The sequence below is a fragment of the Geotrypetes seraphini genome, chromosome 2, assembly GCF_902459505.1.
Source record: "Geotrypetes seraphini chromosome 2, aGeoSer1.1, whole genome shotgun sequence".
Classification (NCBI taxonomy): domain Eukaryota; kingdom Metazoa; phylum Chordata; class Amphibia; order Gymnophiona; family Dermophiidae; genus Geotrypetes; species Geotrypetes seraphini.
Window position 1 is genome coordinate 143,025,413 of NC_047085.1, and position 17,229 is coordinate 143,042,641.

General features: G+C 44.8%; 1 protein-coding gene across 1 annotated transcript in view; it reads left to right on the forward strand.

Moving 5' to 3' along the window:
* ROCK1 (Rho associated coiled-coil containing protein kinase 1) overlaps positions 1 to 17,229 on the forward strand; it is a 398,571-nt gene that overhangs the window by 133,901 nt on the left and 247,441 nt on the right. The gene's annotated exons all lie outside the window — the stretch shown is intronic.

A 17,229-nucleotide genomic window follows, 5' to 3' on the forward strand; every position in this document is an offset into this window, starting at 1 on the left:
GGACCACAGCACACAGGTTTACAACTTATAATGTAGAGGAGTCTGATCTCCAGGCAACATAACTATCCAGATTTAATGGTAAGGGACCAACCTCTTGATGACATAGCACCGTTAATTTACACATTAAATGTACATAATCCAGATGGCAGAGTAAGTACTGTCACTCAAGAACTGTTGTAGAACGCCAGGACAGAGTACAAACAAACAAGGCTGAACAATTTTCCGGCGAGGTATAACCCAGTATGGGTTCAACATAGGACAATGCTTCTGGGTAATGTGAACTATAAATTGACCCACCATATTCCAATAAAGCTTTATCACAGGACATAACCACCATATATGTTGAAAGGTTCCCACACATCTACAGGATCTCCAACATAGATTCTCATGATGGTCATAAATCTGGGACAAGCGTTGAGGAGTCATATACCATTGGTAATGCATTTTGTAGCCATTGTGCTTATTAACTGCGTAACTATAAGTTCAACGCGGTTTACAAAAGATTGTTAACAGTAAACATGATCTAGGAAATAGAATAAGTTAATCAAATACTTGGAAAAGAAATAAGTCTTCAGCTGTATTCTAAAATGTTTATAAGAATAAGTTGTGAGCAACAATGATCAAAATTTTTTGTCGTAAGAAGCTGCCTGAAACGCTAAAGTGTGATTAAGAAATTTCTTGCTTTTACAACCCTGTACAGAAGGGAAATTAAATAGAGCATGGGTTTTTCTGCTATGTTTGTATTAACCAAATATTTATTTTTATTTATTTAATAAGTCATTTATTTAGCCCGTACTCCCAAAGGAGCCCAGAACATGTTAAAGGAGTACATTCATATTATGGATTGGCTTTATCATATTAAGCCTTATAACAGGTGGGATGTATCATATAAAGCAGGGGTGTCCAACCTGTGGCCCTGTGAAGAATTCTGTGCTGCCCCGCTCACAATGCGGTGTTTTCCTCTGCCGGCTCCCTCCTCAATCTTGCTGCAGCGTTTGCTGAAAGCCACGAGCAGCGGATCCTATGTGCCTCTTGCGGCTGACCCAGAAGTGTTCCCTCTGACGTTGCGACATCAGAGGGAATGCTTCCAGATCAGCCACAGGAGGCGCATGGAAGACGCTGCCCGTGGCTTTGAGCAAATGCTGCAGGCAGGGCTTTTGCTCTAAGAGCCGCAAGTTCAGTGCTGCCTGTAACTTCAGCCAGATCCTGGTAGAAGGAAAAGGAAGAGGAATGAGAAATGTCAAGTCCATGGGAGGGCGAGATGCCAGGGCATGAGAGGGGAGGGAAGGAGACAGATGCCAGGCCAGGGGAAAGGAAGGAGAGAAAGGAATAAGAGGGGATGCCAGATAATAGAGGGGTAGGGGAAGGGGAGGAGAGATGCCAGGGCATGGGGGGAGGGAAGGGAAACTAAGGAGACAAATGCCAGACCAGAGGAAGAAGAGGTGCCAGAGAGGAGGTACCAGGGCATGTGGGAGGAGAAGAAAGAGATGTCAGAGCATAGGGGAGGGGTGCAGACAGAAAAATGGAGAGGGGGTGAAGCTGAAATGAATCATATACAAAGGAGAGAAGGGGTACAGGATAGACAGTTTATGGAAGGAGCATAGAAAGAGGGAAGATATCATATGGAATGGGGAGAGAGCAGACGGAGAAATGGAAGGGGCAGAGAGAGAGGGTAGACAGTGGATGGAAGGGGCTGATGCTGCATGGAAGACAAAGAGAGGACAGATGCTGTCTAGAAAGAAGAGAGTGAGGATAAAATGATTAAAGCAAGGGGGATTTGTTCAGAGATGGGATTTTTTGGGTGGGAAGGTATTAAAAGAAGTGCCAGATTGGGCGTGGGGGGGGGGGGAGAACTTATGGGACCAGAAACGGAGGACAGAGAGAGATGGTAGGCAATGGTCTGAAGGGAAAGAAGTTAGACCTGGGGTAGTGTAGAGGAAGATGGAAAGAGATACTTGAAGGCAGAACTGTTGGGAAGAGAAAGAAAGAAATGGTGGACCTGGAGAAGGGAGGCAGGGGGAGAGATGGGATGGGGGACAGTTGGGAAGAGAAAGGGAGAGAAGTTGGATCTGGGGATGGGAGGGAGGGAGAAATGTTAGGCCTGTGGATGGAAGGCAGAGAGATGCAGCATCTCTCTCTCTCTTTTTTGTTCCTTCATTTCATTGTTCAGCATCAAGGGGGGAGGGAAGAAGAAAAAGAGAAAAGAGAGGGAGCAAATTGTTGGACCATGGAGATAGAGGAGGAGAGATGGAACCATGGGAGGCCAGTAGGGAAGAGAGCTGGGATAAAATGATGCTAAGGGAAGGAAAGAAAGGGACGGCGTTATAGCCTGACCAGTTGAGAGAGGGAGAGGGATTCTGAAAGTGGTGAGCCATGTGGATGAGGTCAAAATGGAGATGATAGGATGAGTGAGAGAGCAGTGAGTACAGTGGTAGAGTGGTAATGGGGAGTAGATAAAAGGGAATAGGAGGCTGGGAAAGTAGTGTGATGGAAAATGGGAGAGCTAGAGACAGAGAAGATGGAGGATTGAGAGAAGGAGAAGGAGGCAGCGTGCTCTGGTAGCCTGATTGAGCAAGGGAGAACCGGAGGCACAGAGTTCTGCACAGGGGAAAGAGGCAGGAAGAAGCACAGGACTCGGGGAAGCGGTGAGAGTACGCTCCGCCCACCCCCACCGCGTCAGAGGCAGCATCGGACTCCCCCTTGAAAGGGGGCGGAGCCAACGCGGCGAGCATGAATCGGGTGCCAGAGTTAAGGAGAAGGAGGCAGCGTGCTCTGGTAGCCTGATTGAGCAAGGGAGAACCGGAGACACAGAGTTCTGCACAGGGGAAGGAGGCAGGAAGAAGCACAGGACTCGGGGAAGCGGCGAAAGTACGTTCCGCCCACCCCCACCGCGTCAGAGGCAGCGTCGGACTCCCCCTTGAAAGGGGGCGGAGCCAACGGCGCGCAGCCATTCGGCGCGCGGCAAAGGCGCTCGCCTTAGTGAGAGCGCCTTTGCGAAGGGACAAGGCAACGGAGTAAGAAAGAAGTGTAAAGAAGCGACAAGTACAGAAGGTAAGAAAGAGACAGACACAAAGGGCCAAGCCGTTCACACAAGTATACCAAGCAGGCAGAGGGAGAGAGTGAGAGAGAGGACACCAGCGGCTGGTAGAGAGAGAGAGAGGACCCCAGCAGCAGGTAGAGAGAGAGAGAGAGAGACACCAGCACAGGTCGCCAGCACAGAGAGAGAGGACACCACAGAGAGAGAGAGACAGAGAAGACACCACCAACAGGCAGTGAGCGAGAGGACACCAGAGACAGTTAGAGAGAGAAAGAGAGAGCACCAGCACAGAGAGAGAGTCAGGGAGGACACCAGCAGCAGATAGGGAGAGAGAAAGGACACATAGCGGACACAAGTCACAAGTAATCTCAAGTCACAAGTAATCTCAACTGGTATCTTAAAGTAGGAACAACAATGGAAGCAGAAGGAAGCCAGAAGATGAGCTTTCCAGTGTTCTGCACAGACTGTCATATGTATGACTATCTCCCCTCAGGGAGACAGTCATATGTATGCAGTCGGTGTCAGGAACTGAAAAGCTTGAAGAAGGAGGTCAAGCGACTAGAGGACAGGATACAGGAGCTAGAAGGATTTCACACCACGGAGAGACACATTGAGGAGGAAGTCAAGGAACTCGAGAGATTCATTGAAGAGGCATACAGGACGAAGGTGGAAGAGAACGAACTTCAGATGAAAGAAGAAGCTACACGGATACCAACATGCAAGGGAGAGCAAGAAGAAGATTACCTCAAGGATGACACCCACAGAGGACTACCGCAAGAGGGGGAGAATTTGGCTAGCCGAGGCCCAGAAGAAGAAAGAGTGAAGCACATTGAGAACATTGACCTGAGACCGAAGCGAAAATTGAAGAAAGGAAAGTCAGCGATCCTAGTGGGAGACTCGATCCTTAGGCATGTGAACAGCCACATAGCAGGAGGGAGAGAGGACCGACTGGTGACCTGCCTTCCGGGAGCAAGAACCAAGGACTTCGTGGACAAAATTGGAATGATCCTGGAAGGGGCGGAGACAAAAGAGACCGCTGTAGTGATCCACATCGGGACGAATGATGTCAGCAGGAGAGACTACAAAAGAAGCACGCTGTTAGAACAATTCAAGATTCTGGGAAGGAAGCTGAGGATGAGGGCCCAGAAGATAGTGTTCTCAGAGATCCTACCAGTACCGAGGGCAGATGTGAATAGGCAGGAGGAACTACAATCAGTTAATACGTGGATGAGGAGATGGTGTGAGGAAGAAGGATTCCACTTCGTGAGGAACTGGACGGCGTTTTGGGGCAAGAGCAAGCTCTACAGGAAAGATGGACTGCACCTGAGCGCGGCAGGAACTAGACTTCTGCAAACAACATCAAGAGAGGAATAGAACAGGCTTTAAACTAAGAAGAAGGGGAAAGCCGACAGTTGACCGAGGGTCGACGATTCGGAAGACGGTATCCTGTGAAGATACTGAGGGGAAAAATGGCTGGGAAGAAACAAGGGACAAATTGCAGGAGTCGACTAACCCAGAAGAAGAGGTTACAATGTCGGCAGTAAAAGAGAAGAAAATAAGTACCGAAACACAGGGAAAGGAAAAGAGGACAGCAAAATACCAGGATCTAAAGTGCATATATGCTAATGCAAGGAGCCTAAGAAACAAAATGGGGGAACTAGAAGCCTTGGCCAACGCAGAAGACATCGACATCATTGGAATCTCTGAAACATGGTGGAATGAGGAAAGCAAATGGGATACAGCACTACCGGGATACAAGCTCTATCGCCAGGACAGATCAGGACAAAAAGGAGGTGGAATAGCCCTATACATAAAAGAAGGCATACAATCTACAAGAATGGACACAACAGAGATGGCCAACAAGCTGGAATCTCTATGGGTTAAAATACCGGGTAGGAAAGGGCCTGAAATAAAGATGGGCCTATATTATCGCCCATCCGGGCAAACCGGAGATATCGATGAGGAAATGGAAGCCGAGATGAAGCGAGAATGCAAAAGCAGCAACACGGTTATTATGGGAGACTTCAACTACCCTGGGATAGACTGGAGTCTTGGAAGCTTGAAATGCGCTAGGGAGACAAAATTCCTGGAAGCTACACAGGATTGCTTCATGGAACAGCTTGTTAGAGAACCGACGAGAGGAAATGCCACTCTGGATCGAATCCTAAATGGGTTAAGGGGACCTGCAAAGGAAGTAGAAGTAATGGGGCTGTTGGGAAACAGCGATCATAATATGATTAAGTTCAAGGTTGAGGTAGTAGTATCAAAAGGCAAGAGATCCATTGCGACAACCTTTAACTTCAGGAAAGGAAACTACGAAGCAATGAGGGAATTGGTAAGGAAGAAGCTTAGGAACTCTTCCAAAACATGGCTAACGGTAAATCATGCCTGGTCCTTCTTCAGGGAAATGGTGAGCGAGGTGCAAAATCTATATATCCCCAGATTCAGGAAGGGGTGCAAAAAGAATCGAACAAAAGACCCGGCGTGGATAACCAAAACAGTGAAGGAAGCGATAAGCAATAAGAAAAATTCATTCAAGAAATGGAAAAAGGACAAATCTGAGGGGAACTGGAAAGAGCACAAGAAGCATCAAAAAGAATGCCACCGTGAGGTTCGGAAAGCCAAAAGAGAGTATGAAGAGAGGCTAGCCAGGGAAGCAAGAAATTTCAAACCATTCTTCAGATATGTTAAAGGGAAGCAGCCGGCTAGAGAGGAAGTGGGACCGCTGGACGACGGAGTCAGGAAGGGAGTGGTGAAGGAGGAGAAGGTAGTGGCAGAAAGGCTTAACATGTTCTTCTCGTCTGTATTTACTAACGAAAACACGTCCAACATACCGGAACCTGAGCAATTCTTCAACGGAAGTCAGGCAGAAAAATTAACATCCATAGAAGTGAGCCTTGAGGACGTTCGCAGGCAGATAGAAAAACTAAAAACTGACAAATCCCCAGGCCCGGATGGCATACATCCAAGGGTTCTGAAGGAATTAAAGGAGGAGATAGCGGAACTACTGCAGCGAATTTGCAACTTATCCCTGAAAACAGGCGAGATCCCGGAAGATTGGAAGATAGCCAACGTTACGCCCATCTTTAAAAAGGGATCAAGAGGTGACCCGGGAAACTACAGGCCGGTGAGCCTGACTTCGGTTCCGGGGAAAATGGCAGAAGCACTGATAAAAGAAAACATCGATCAACATTTTGAAAAACATGAACTTCTGATAACCAGCCAGCATGGTTTCTGCAAGGGAAGATCGTGCCTAACGAACTTATTGCACTTCTTCGAAGGGATCAACAAACGGATGGACAAAGGAGACCCCATAGACATCATATATCTAGATTTCCAAAAAGCCTTTGACAAGGTGCCCCATGAACGTCTACTCCGGAAACTGAAGAACCATGGGATGGAAGGAGACGTACATAGATGGATCAGAAACTGGTTGGAGGATAGAAAACAAAGGGTAGGAGTGAAGGGTCACTACTCCGACTGGAGGAGGGTCACGAGTGGTGTCCCGCAGAGCTCGGTGCTCGGGCCGCTGCTATTTAATATCTTCATAAATGATCTAGAAACAGGGACGAAGTGCGAGATAATAAAATTTGCGGACGACACCAAACTATTTAATGGAGCTCGGACTACAGAGGACTGCGAAGAATTGCAAAGGGACTTGAACAAACTAGAGGAATGGGCGGCGAGATGGCAAATGAAGTTCAACATTGAGAAATGTAAAGTATTACATGTGGGGAGCAGAAACTCGAGGTACAACTATACAATGGGAGGGATGTTATTGAATAAGAGTACCCAGGAAAGGGACTTGGGGGTAATGGTGGACATGACAATGAAGCCGTCGGCACAGTGTGCAGCGGCCGCTAAGAGAGCGAATAGAATGCTTGGTATAATCAAAAAGGGTATTACAGCCAGAACGAAAGACGTTATCCTGCCGTTGTATCGGGCGATGGTGCGCCCGCATTTGGAGTACTGTGTCCAATATTGGTCGCGGTACCTTTAGAAGGATATGGCGTTAGTCGAGAGGGTTCAGAGGAGAGCGACACGTCTGATAAAAGGTATGGAAAACCTGTCATATTCTGAGAGATTGGAGAAGCTGGGTCTCTTTTCCCTGGAGAAGAGGAGACTTAGAGGAGATATGATAGAGACTTATAGGATCATGAAGGGCATAGAGAGAGTAAAGAGGGACAGATTCTTCAAACTTTCTAATAATAAAAGAACAAGAGGGCATTCGGAAAAGTTGATAGGAGACAGATTCAAAACAAATGCTAGGAAGTTCTTCTTTACCCAATGTGTGGTGGACACCTGGAATGCGCTTTCAGAGGACGTAATAGGGCAGAGTACGGTACTGGGGTTCAAGAAAGGATTGGACAAATTCATACTGGAAAAGGGGATAGAGGGGTATAGATAGAAGATTACTGCGCAGGTCCTGGACCTGTTGGGCCACCGCGTGAGCGGAATACTGGGCACGATGGACCTCGGGTCTGAGCAAGCAGAGGCATTTCTTATGTTCTTATGTTCTTATTTAAAAAGAAGAAGGGTGAGAAAGAAGGCAAGATTTGAGTAGACAGAAGCAGAAAAGAAAAAGTTAAGAAAGCTGAAAGGGAAAAATCAATACATTGGAGACAGGCATAAGAAGGAAATGGAATGAAAGAAGAGGAGAAAAAAGTGGACAGCAGACACTGGAAAGAGAATTAGTTGAAAAAAAAGAAAGAGAAACTGGGACCAAGATGATGGAAAAACAAAACAACCAGTCAACAAGGTAGAAAAAATGGTTTTATTTTGAATTTATTAACTGGAATATGTTAGCTTTGGGAAATATGTATCACAATTATTTTTGTATTTAGTGGCTTAGTCATATACAGCTGATTTGGGGGAGGGACGAGCCCAAAATTAGTGGATGGGCACCAAAGTTTCTCCCTGCCTGAGTGCAATTTATATATACTTGAGCTAGTGGGGATTTCCAAGCCCTGCCAACTGGAGACATCTTCCTTCAGTCTGGCAACTCAAAATCTCCAAGCTTTGCAGCCAATGGCAATATCCTCAAGCTGCATGAAAGCCAAAGTGGAGGGGGGGCAGGGAGGAGGGAAGGCAGCAGCTCTGTAATATTGCTGCCAGCTGCAGAACTTGGGAAGTTGGAGGAGGAGGAGGTGGCTGTCAGTTGGTAAGGCTTGTGGATCCCTACTAGCTACAACAAGGGAGATGTTCATTTTGAGAGAGCCTAAGCTCAAAGTGGGAGGCCCAAAAAAGCAGTAATATTTATCCTGATTAAATGATTCTCCACATGTGCTCCTGACAGCTGATTCAGCCTCCCTGTTCTGATAAGGCTCACCTTTGAAGAGGCTCACCATAGCTGTAATAGAAGTGAATGGGAGAACCAGGAGCGAGCATCCCTGCTCATCAGAGTGGGGATGTGGAAGCCTGTGGCTGCTCCCACTGTCAGCGGTGCACGTGGAGGATCACTCAGTCAGGGTAAGTATTACTGCTTTTTTGGGTTCCTCTCCACAGTGTCCCTTTAATGAAGGTTTATTATTAGATACGTACATCTTCTATATTAGTGATTGCAAATTTGGGACCTGCTCAACCTTTTTTTGGCTCATCGGCTAGTGTTAAGTGTTTATGCGACCCCAGAAAATTTTTTTTTGGCCAATGCGGCCCAGGGAAGCCAAAAGGTTGGTCACCACTGATATAAAGCATTATAACAGAAGCAATCCAGCTTGAACAATACCTGAACCTCCATAGGCAGTCAATGCAGCTCACAATAAAATGACGTAACATGATCATACTTCTTCAAACCGTAGATCAGTCTAACCGCTGTGTTTTGTATCAGTAATAATCTCGCCAGTTCTTTCTTGGTGATTTGTCAAATAGACAATGTTGCAATAGTCAAGAAGAGTCAATAATAATGATTGAACCAATAGTCTAAAGGCAGCAAATTCAAAGTAAGGTCTGATTGTTCATAGTCTCCATAAGGTAAAGTAGCTTTTATGTACCACTGCATCTATCTGGGTTTTCATGGTGAGATGCTGATCCAAAACGACTCCTAATATTTTAATCGTTGGGTGGATTATGTACGATGTTGAATCTATACTAATGGAGGGTTCGTGAGAAATTTTACTGGGTGACGCCACAAAAAACTTTGTTTTGTCAGAGTTGAGTTTAAGTTTAAATTGCTGCATCCAAAAATTCATCTGTTTCATTACAGTCTCAATTTTGATGGTAATCTGGGACAGAACTGAGTTGTAGGGTATGACAATTGTAATGTCGTCAGCTGAATAATCTTATATCCGGATTTCTCAAACACGAGCCTAACGATGAAAGGTAAACATTAAATAATGTGGGTGAAAGTGGGGACCCTGGTTAACACCGCATGGGTTTTTCCAGGTAGAAAAGAGCTGAGTCCTAAACCTAACTTGGTAGAGTCTGGTTTCCATAAATCCTGTAAACCATGACTAAACAGTACCTTAAAAGGCCTAAAGCATCCAGGCAAATTAATAGATTAGTGTGGTCTATCAGATCGAAGGCACTACTGATATCGAATTGAAGTAACAGTGCACTGCTACCCTTGCTTAATAGACTATTTAGATAGTCCAACAATGTAGCTATTACTGTTTCAGGACTAAAATGGGATCTAAATCCCGATTGTGAATCATGGAGTATGAGTGTTGCTCAAGATGCTTTATCAGTTGAATGTGAACCAGACCCTACATGATGTTTACAAAGAAGGGGATCAATGCAATTGGTCTATAATTAGATGGCGATGAGATGGATTCTTTAGTATTTTTAATTACTGGAGTGATAATTATGTTACCATCCTTTAAAGGAAATTTTCCTACTTCTAAAGAGTCAGTTATCCACTCAAATAATTTCAATTTAAAGTTTAAAGGTGCAGCAGCCATCAAATCAGGGGGCCAGGGATCTAGCCAGCAATATGATTGCGCATATTTTTGAAATAATTTGGAAAAATCATTCCATTCTGGCTTTTCAAATGTAGACCAACATAAGTCTGCATGAAACTCTTCTTCTTTTGAATTGAGATAGGAATCTATGTTCAAAGAGCAAGGTAGACAGGAAGATCTAGATCATCAGAAGATGCAGTGTTGACTAGTTGAAATACTTTTTTAACATTAGTACTTGTAATCCCTACTTTGGCTGAATAGTAAATTTTTCATTTATCCCTTAACATTAATTTATAAATTCTGACTTCATGCCTCCATTTTACTTTATCTTCAGCTAATTTTGATTTCAGCCATTTTTTCTCAAGATGTCACACTGATCGTTTCATCCCTAGCAGTTCAGTATCATAACTACTTTTTAGAATCGTCTGATCGCCTTTTTATGTCATGTTTGGGAGCAATTTCGTCTAAAATTATATTACAATTGTTTTTCCAATTGAGTGGAAAATCGAAAATATTACCATCTGGGAATGAGTCGACCCGTTTCCAGAATTCAATTGGGTTAGGTGATTTCCTAACTAAAATTTCTTGTTTTTGCTGTATCAAGTTTAAATTTAATTGCTTGGGCCATTCTAAAAAGAAATAGTAAATGTAATGGTCTGACCAAGGAATTGGTGACTATCTATCTCCCTGTAGCTCAATTTTAGATGGGAAATCTGATTTGGTGGTTAAGGATACCAAGTCAAGATGATGACCCCCCCTTGTGAGTTTGTGAAGGTTGTAAAAAAGAAAAATCTAAAGAGGCTAAAAAAGTAGTAAGATCGACCACATCTTGGGTTGATTCTGCTTCCAAATGGAGATTAATGTCACCTAACAACAGACAGTAAGGGGCTATAAGTGAGTTATTAAAGATAAATTCATAAAAGTGCTGTTTGGCCTGGGACCAAGATCCAGGAAGCAAATAGAACAAAATACAATTTAGAGAATCTAATAAATGAGGAAGCAAGTGGAATAGAAAAGAAACATTTATATAATGTTAACCATGCAGGGTCTCTCAATCTTCTCCCCAACTCCTACTCCTATCGGTCCCTATAACAATCCTCAGGTGCCTCCCGAGCAAGCAGAGCCCTATATAAACAGGAAATTCCCTCCCGTCCCATTTCCCTTCCGCAGCACTTATTCCAATCTAGTTTCCTCCAAGCTAAGATGCCAAAAAGCATGTTTAACTAGAAAGAGCCTTAATTGTGTATAAGAAAATACATCCTTAGAGGACAGGCCATATTCCTCCTGCAGGTACTCAAAAGATAGCATTCCCCCATCTTGCCAAAGCTACCCAGCTAGAAACATAGAAACATAGAAAGATGACGGCAGAAAAGGGCTATAGCCCATCAAGTCTGTCCACTCTACTGTCCCACCCCATTAAGTCAGAGTGCTGCTCGACCCACGTAGAGATCCCACGTGGATGTCCCATTTATTCTTAAAGTCGAGCACGCTAGTGGCCTTGATCACCTGCACCGGTAGTTTGTTCCAGTGATCCACCACCCTTTCTGTAAAGAAATACTTCCTGGTGTCACCACCAAATCTCCCTCCTCTGAGTTTGAGTGGGTGCCCCCTTGTGACTGAAGGTCCCTTAGGAAAGAATATGTCGTTTTCTACCTCTACACGACCTGTGATGTACTTAAATGTCTCAATCATGTCACCCATAGTAGTGCTGCCCGATTCAGGAAAAATATTTTAGATTCAATTCAGCCTATTGAATCGATGATTCGATTTTCCTTCCCAATTAAGAACATAAGAAATGGCTTCGCCGGATCAGACCCTAGGTCCATCCAGTCCGGCGACCCGCACCCGCGGAGGCCAAGCCAGGTGTTCCCTGTTGAGAAACCTTGTTTACTCGTATCCCTCAATGTGATTTGCGAGAAGGTGTGCATCCAACTTGCCCTTGAATCCCGGAATGGTGGTCTCCATCACGACCTCCTCCGGGAGTGTGTTCCAAGCGTCCACCACTCGTTGTGCGAAGCAGAATTTCCTGATATTTGTCCTGGGCCTGGTGCCCCTCAGCTTCAATCCATGACCTCTTGTCCGAGTCACATTGGACAATGTGAATAACGATGTTTCTTGCTCTATTTTGTCGAATCCTTTTAATATTTTAAAAGTCTCTATCATGTCCCCTCGCAGTCTTCTCTTCTCGAGGGTGAACAATCCCAGTTTTCCGAGGCGTTCTTTGTAGCTCAAGTTCTTGATACCTGTAACTAGCTTCGTGGCTCGTCTTTGCACCCTCTCCAGCAGGGTTATATCCTTCTTTAGGTAGGGAGACCAGTGTTGGACACAGTATTCCAAGTGTGGTCTGACCATTGCTCTGTAAAGCGGCATTATGATGTCCTCCGATCTACTCGTGATCCCCTTCTTTATCATGCCCAACATCCTGTTTGCTTTCTTTGCTGCCGCTGCGCATTGTGCTGATGGCTTCAGGGTCCTGTCTATCAGTACCCCCAGGTCCCTTTCTTGTTCGCTCTTGCCCAATGTTACACCTAACATTTTATATTCATGTTCCTTGTTTTTCTTACCCAGGTGCATCACTTTGCATTTGTCTATGTTGAACTTCATCTGCCATTTTTCTGCCCATTTCTCTAGCTGGTTCAAATCTCTCTGGAGTTCTTCTCTGTCCTTTTGTGACCCAACTACCCTACATAGTTTTGTATCGTCTGCAAACTTGATTAAATTACTTGTTGTTTCTTCTTCCAGGTCGTTTATGAAGATATTGAACAGGATGGGCCCAAGGACCGAACCCTGGGGTACACCGCTCGTCACCTTTTCCCAGTCCGTGAACTTCCCATTTATGCCCACCCTCTGCAATCTATTTTCCAGCCATTTGCCTATCCATCTTAGTATATCTCCTTCTATTCCATGGCTTTGTAGTTTCTTCAGAAGCCTTGCGTGTGGAACCTTGTCGAACGCTTTCTGGAAGTCCAAGTATATTATATCCACTGGTTCACCGTTATCGATTTGTTTGTTCACCTCCTCAAAAAATTGAAGTAAGTTTGTCAAACATGACTTCCCCTTCCTGAAGCCATGCTGACTAGCTCTCATCAGGTTGTGGTTTTCCAGGTGTTGCACTATGCTATCCTTTATTAGTGCTTCAACCATCTTCCCAGGAACCGACGTAAGACTCACAGGTCTATAGTTGCCCGGTTCTCCTCTCGATCCTTTTTTGAAGATTGGAGTTTCATTCGCTATCTTCCAGTCATCTGGTATTCGCCCGGTTCTAATTGACAAGTTAGCTAGGGATTGTAAAAGTTCTCCGATTTCTACCTTAAGCTCCTTTAGCACTCTCGGGTGAATTCCATCTGGTCCAGGGGATTTGTCACTTCTTAGTTTGTCGATCTGATAGTATATCATGTCCAAATCCACATTCACTGTGGTTAGGCTATCCTCTATTTCTCCTTTGAATGCTCTCCCTGTTTCTGGCATTGATGCAGTGTCCTCCTTAGTAAAGACAGACGCAAAGAATGAGTTTAGCCTATCCGCAATCTGTTTGTCTTCCTTGATGCACCCTTTTCTTCCTTGGTCGTCGAGAGGGCCCACCGCCTCCTTAGCTGGTTTTTTCCCTTTTATGTATCTAAAAAAGGGCTTGAAGTTTTTGGCTTCTTGCGCTATCTTTTCCTCATATGCTTTTTTAGCGTCTCTTACCGCCTTGTGACACTTCTTCTGGTCGACCTTGTGACTGTTCCAGGCCTCCGTTGTGTGTTCGCGTTTCCATTTTTTAAACGAGATCCTCTTATCCCTTACTGCATCCTTCACCTCTTTAGTTAGCCAAGCTGGTTCTCCTTTGTTTTTATTTTTCCTTCCTTTGGATATCTGTGGAATGTAGAGATTCTGCGCTTCGGTGATTGTATTTTTTAGTAGGGACCATGCTTGATCGACTGTTCTGATTTTGGCTGTCTTTTTCTTGAGCCGTTTTTTAACCATGACTCTCATGCTGTCGTATTTGCCTTTTTTGAAGTTAAAAGTTGTGGTTTGAGTCTTGGTACGTTTCTCTTTCCCGATGCCAATTTTAAAATTGATTATGCTGTGATCGCTCGTACCCAACGGGACTGTGACCTCTACATTTGTTGTCCTTCCAGTTATGCCATTTAGGACCAAGTCCAAGGTGGTGGTCCCTCTTGTCGGTTCTCCCACCATTTGTTCTAGGAAGCATTTGTTCTATCATTTCTAGGAACTTGGATTCCCTGCAGCAGTTTGAGGTTCCCAGGTTCCAGTTTATCCCGGGAAAGTTGAAGTCTCCCATGATCGTTACATTACCTGCTCTACATTCATGGTTGATTTTGAGTGGGTTTTTTTTTTCCAAGCATCCTGGTGGGTTTATTTTATAGCCTCTTCACCCCTTTGCCCTCTCCTACCCATACTGGCGCTGTGGTGTAAACAAAATAAACAAAAAATACTTTTCCTCTCTCTTTTAGGTCCTAGTTCATGCTTGCTGTCTAACACCAGCTCTGGCAGGTTACACATTTCAAATCTGACATATTGTAATCACAAAACAGAAAATAAAATTATTTTTTCTACCTTTTGTTGTCTGGTCATTATTCAAATCATGTTGGTCCCATGCTCTGGTTGTCTTCTGATAACTTACTTGCCAAGGTCTCCTGCCCATTTGTCGTTTTCTTCTTTCTTGGTGCTAACCATCCAACTTCCATCTCTGTCCTCCCCTTCCATTTCCCTTCCCTCCCCCGGAGGTCTGTCATCTTTCCATTTTTTTGTCTCCATCCCCGCAGCTGCAGCGATGGACCCTACCATCCCAGATCCACCATCTTTCCTTTTCTTAACCACCCTTTCATCCAGTATCTCTCCCTCCTTCCCCACCACCCCAGGGTTCACCATCTCTCCCATTCTGTTTTCAACTACCCTCTTATCCAGTATCTCTATCGTCTCCCCTCTACATCATCTCTTGTATCCAACTTCTCTCCCTTTCTGTTCCTTCCATCCATAAATCCCATTGTCCACTATCTTGCTCCCTCTCCTCTATTTTTAGACCCATTATTTCTTTCCCCCCCAGTTCGGCATATGCATGTCTCTTTGAACCCCCCCCTTCCCTCCCTCCATGTACTTCCACACCAGAGCCTGCACCCCCCCAAAGGCCTATCCTCCCCCCCCCGAAGGCCTGCACCCCTGCGATCCTGCCCATGACGTCACAGGAGGGGCAGGACTGTGGCAGAGGGAACATGCTCTTGAGAAATACGGGATCACTACAGCACTGGTGATCCTCTCTGCAGGCTGCTCCGCTGCTGTAATTAAATAAAGGTAAGACTGGGAGGCTAGGGGGGAAGCAGGAGGACACTGCAGCACTTCTCGACTGACCCTCCCCCCTCACCCCCTAAAGCAGGAGCGGCGGCGGCAATGGACAGCCAGCAAGAGGCAGCGCATCCAGTCCTGCTTTAGGAGATCTGAAGGGAGGAGGGTTGGTCACTGAATTGGCCAGGCTAATTTTTTTTTTTAAAATAAATTGATTCAAATCGATTCACCCGAAGTGAATCGGTGAACCGATTTGAATCAGAAATCAGGCAGCACTAGTACGTTGCCCTGCCTGGACCCATTGGAAGCGGACAGGATCCTCTCCCTCCAGCAAAATAGGAATCTGGACAAAAAAACTTTCATTCTGGAAACATTATCTTGCGCAGGGAATACCAGGTTTTCAGGATCACCCTTAAAAATGGATTTGCAGTTCTGAGCTGGGCTCGCAGAATCGCCATAGGGGGACCACGGTAACCTCCAAAGAGAAATAGCTGGGGAAAAGGGGTAGATAGAGTCACGATCCTGAAAACCTGGTATAGTTTTTACTATTCACCAGGTTGTGGGTCTGAGCACTTTATAACATATTTATTAAGTGTTTGAATTTATAATCATTGCAATTTATTAATCTATGTTCTTCTGAATGTATCCATGAGCCCACTCATGCCGCCACTTCTTGCATCAAAGCAGCCTGATAATAAAGAAAAAAATTTAGAACTCCCATCCTTCCTTTCTGCTTTACTTGAGATAGAATTGTCCGCCGTACCCAAGGAGATTTGTGTCTCCAAATAAAGGCAAACACTTTTCTAGACAAACGACAAAAAAATGCTTTGGGGATTGCAATAGGCAATGCCATGAAGTGGATATAGTAATTTAGGCAATATTTTTACAGCTGCAGTTCTCCCCATCCACCCAATTGTCATTCCGTCCCTGTGATCTAACACCAGGGACAACTGCTTCCACAGGGCAGGAAAATTAGAACTAAATAAATTAGCAGGATCTGCCGTCAACTGGACCCCTAAATATTTGATGGATTTATGCGCCTAGCAAAAAGGGAATTGGGACTAACTCTTGAACCTGCTGCAGCCCTAAAGTAAGATTGAGGATCTCTGATTTTTCTGTGTTCACACAGAAACCTGATGCCTGGCCATATGCTGATAAGACCTGCATCAACTCAGTCAAATATTTGGTCAGGTCACTAATAAACAATAGCACATCATCTGCAAAAAGTAAGATCTTATAGGACTCATCCTGTACCTTTAAGGCCTATATATCAGGATTTGCACGAACCAAGCAAGCCAGAGGTTCCATCGCTATGGAAAATAGTAACAGGGACATGGGACATCCCTATCTGGTACCTCTCAACAATGTCACTGATTCTGACAGAAAACCATTGATTTTAAATTGCAATAAGGGTTCATGATATAATAAAGAAATCCATTTTAAGAATTGTTTTCCGAATCTCATTTTTTCTAGGATCCCAAATAGAAATTTCCAGCTGACTCTATCAAAAGCCTTCTCGGCATCCAGAGAAAGCACCAGTGAAGGAACTCCCTGCTGCCATGCATGCCAAATCAAATGCACCTCCATTTTAATATTGTCAAATGTCAGATGTTGGCAAATAAAGTCTGCTTGATTTACATGTATGAGCTTCGTCAGCACACCCTGCAGCCGCTGGTCCAAAATCCTTGTGAAAAGTTTATAATCAGTGTTTAGAAGGGATATTGGTTCTATAAGATTCACAAGCGGTACTCAGCTTACTTGGCTTAAGTAACAAAGTCACCTCTGCCAAACACCATGTTTGCAGTAGGCAAGGCTCCTCCCCCAAGGAATTAAAAACTTGAACCAATATGGGAGCTCATAAGAACTGCCACTGCTAAATCAGACCAGTGGTCCATTATGCCCAGCAGTCCGCTCACGCGGCGGCCCTTAGGTCAAAGACCAGCACTCCAACCGAGACCAGCCCTACCTTTGTACGTTCCGGTTCAGCAGGAACTTGTCTAACTTCGTCTA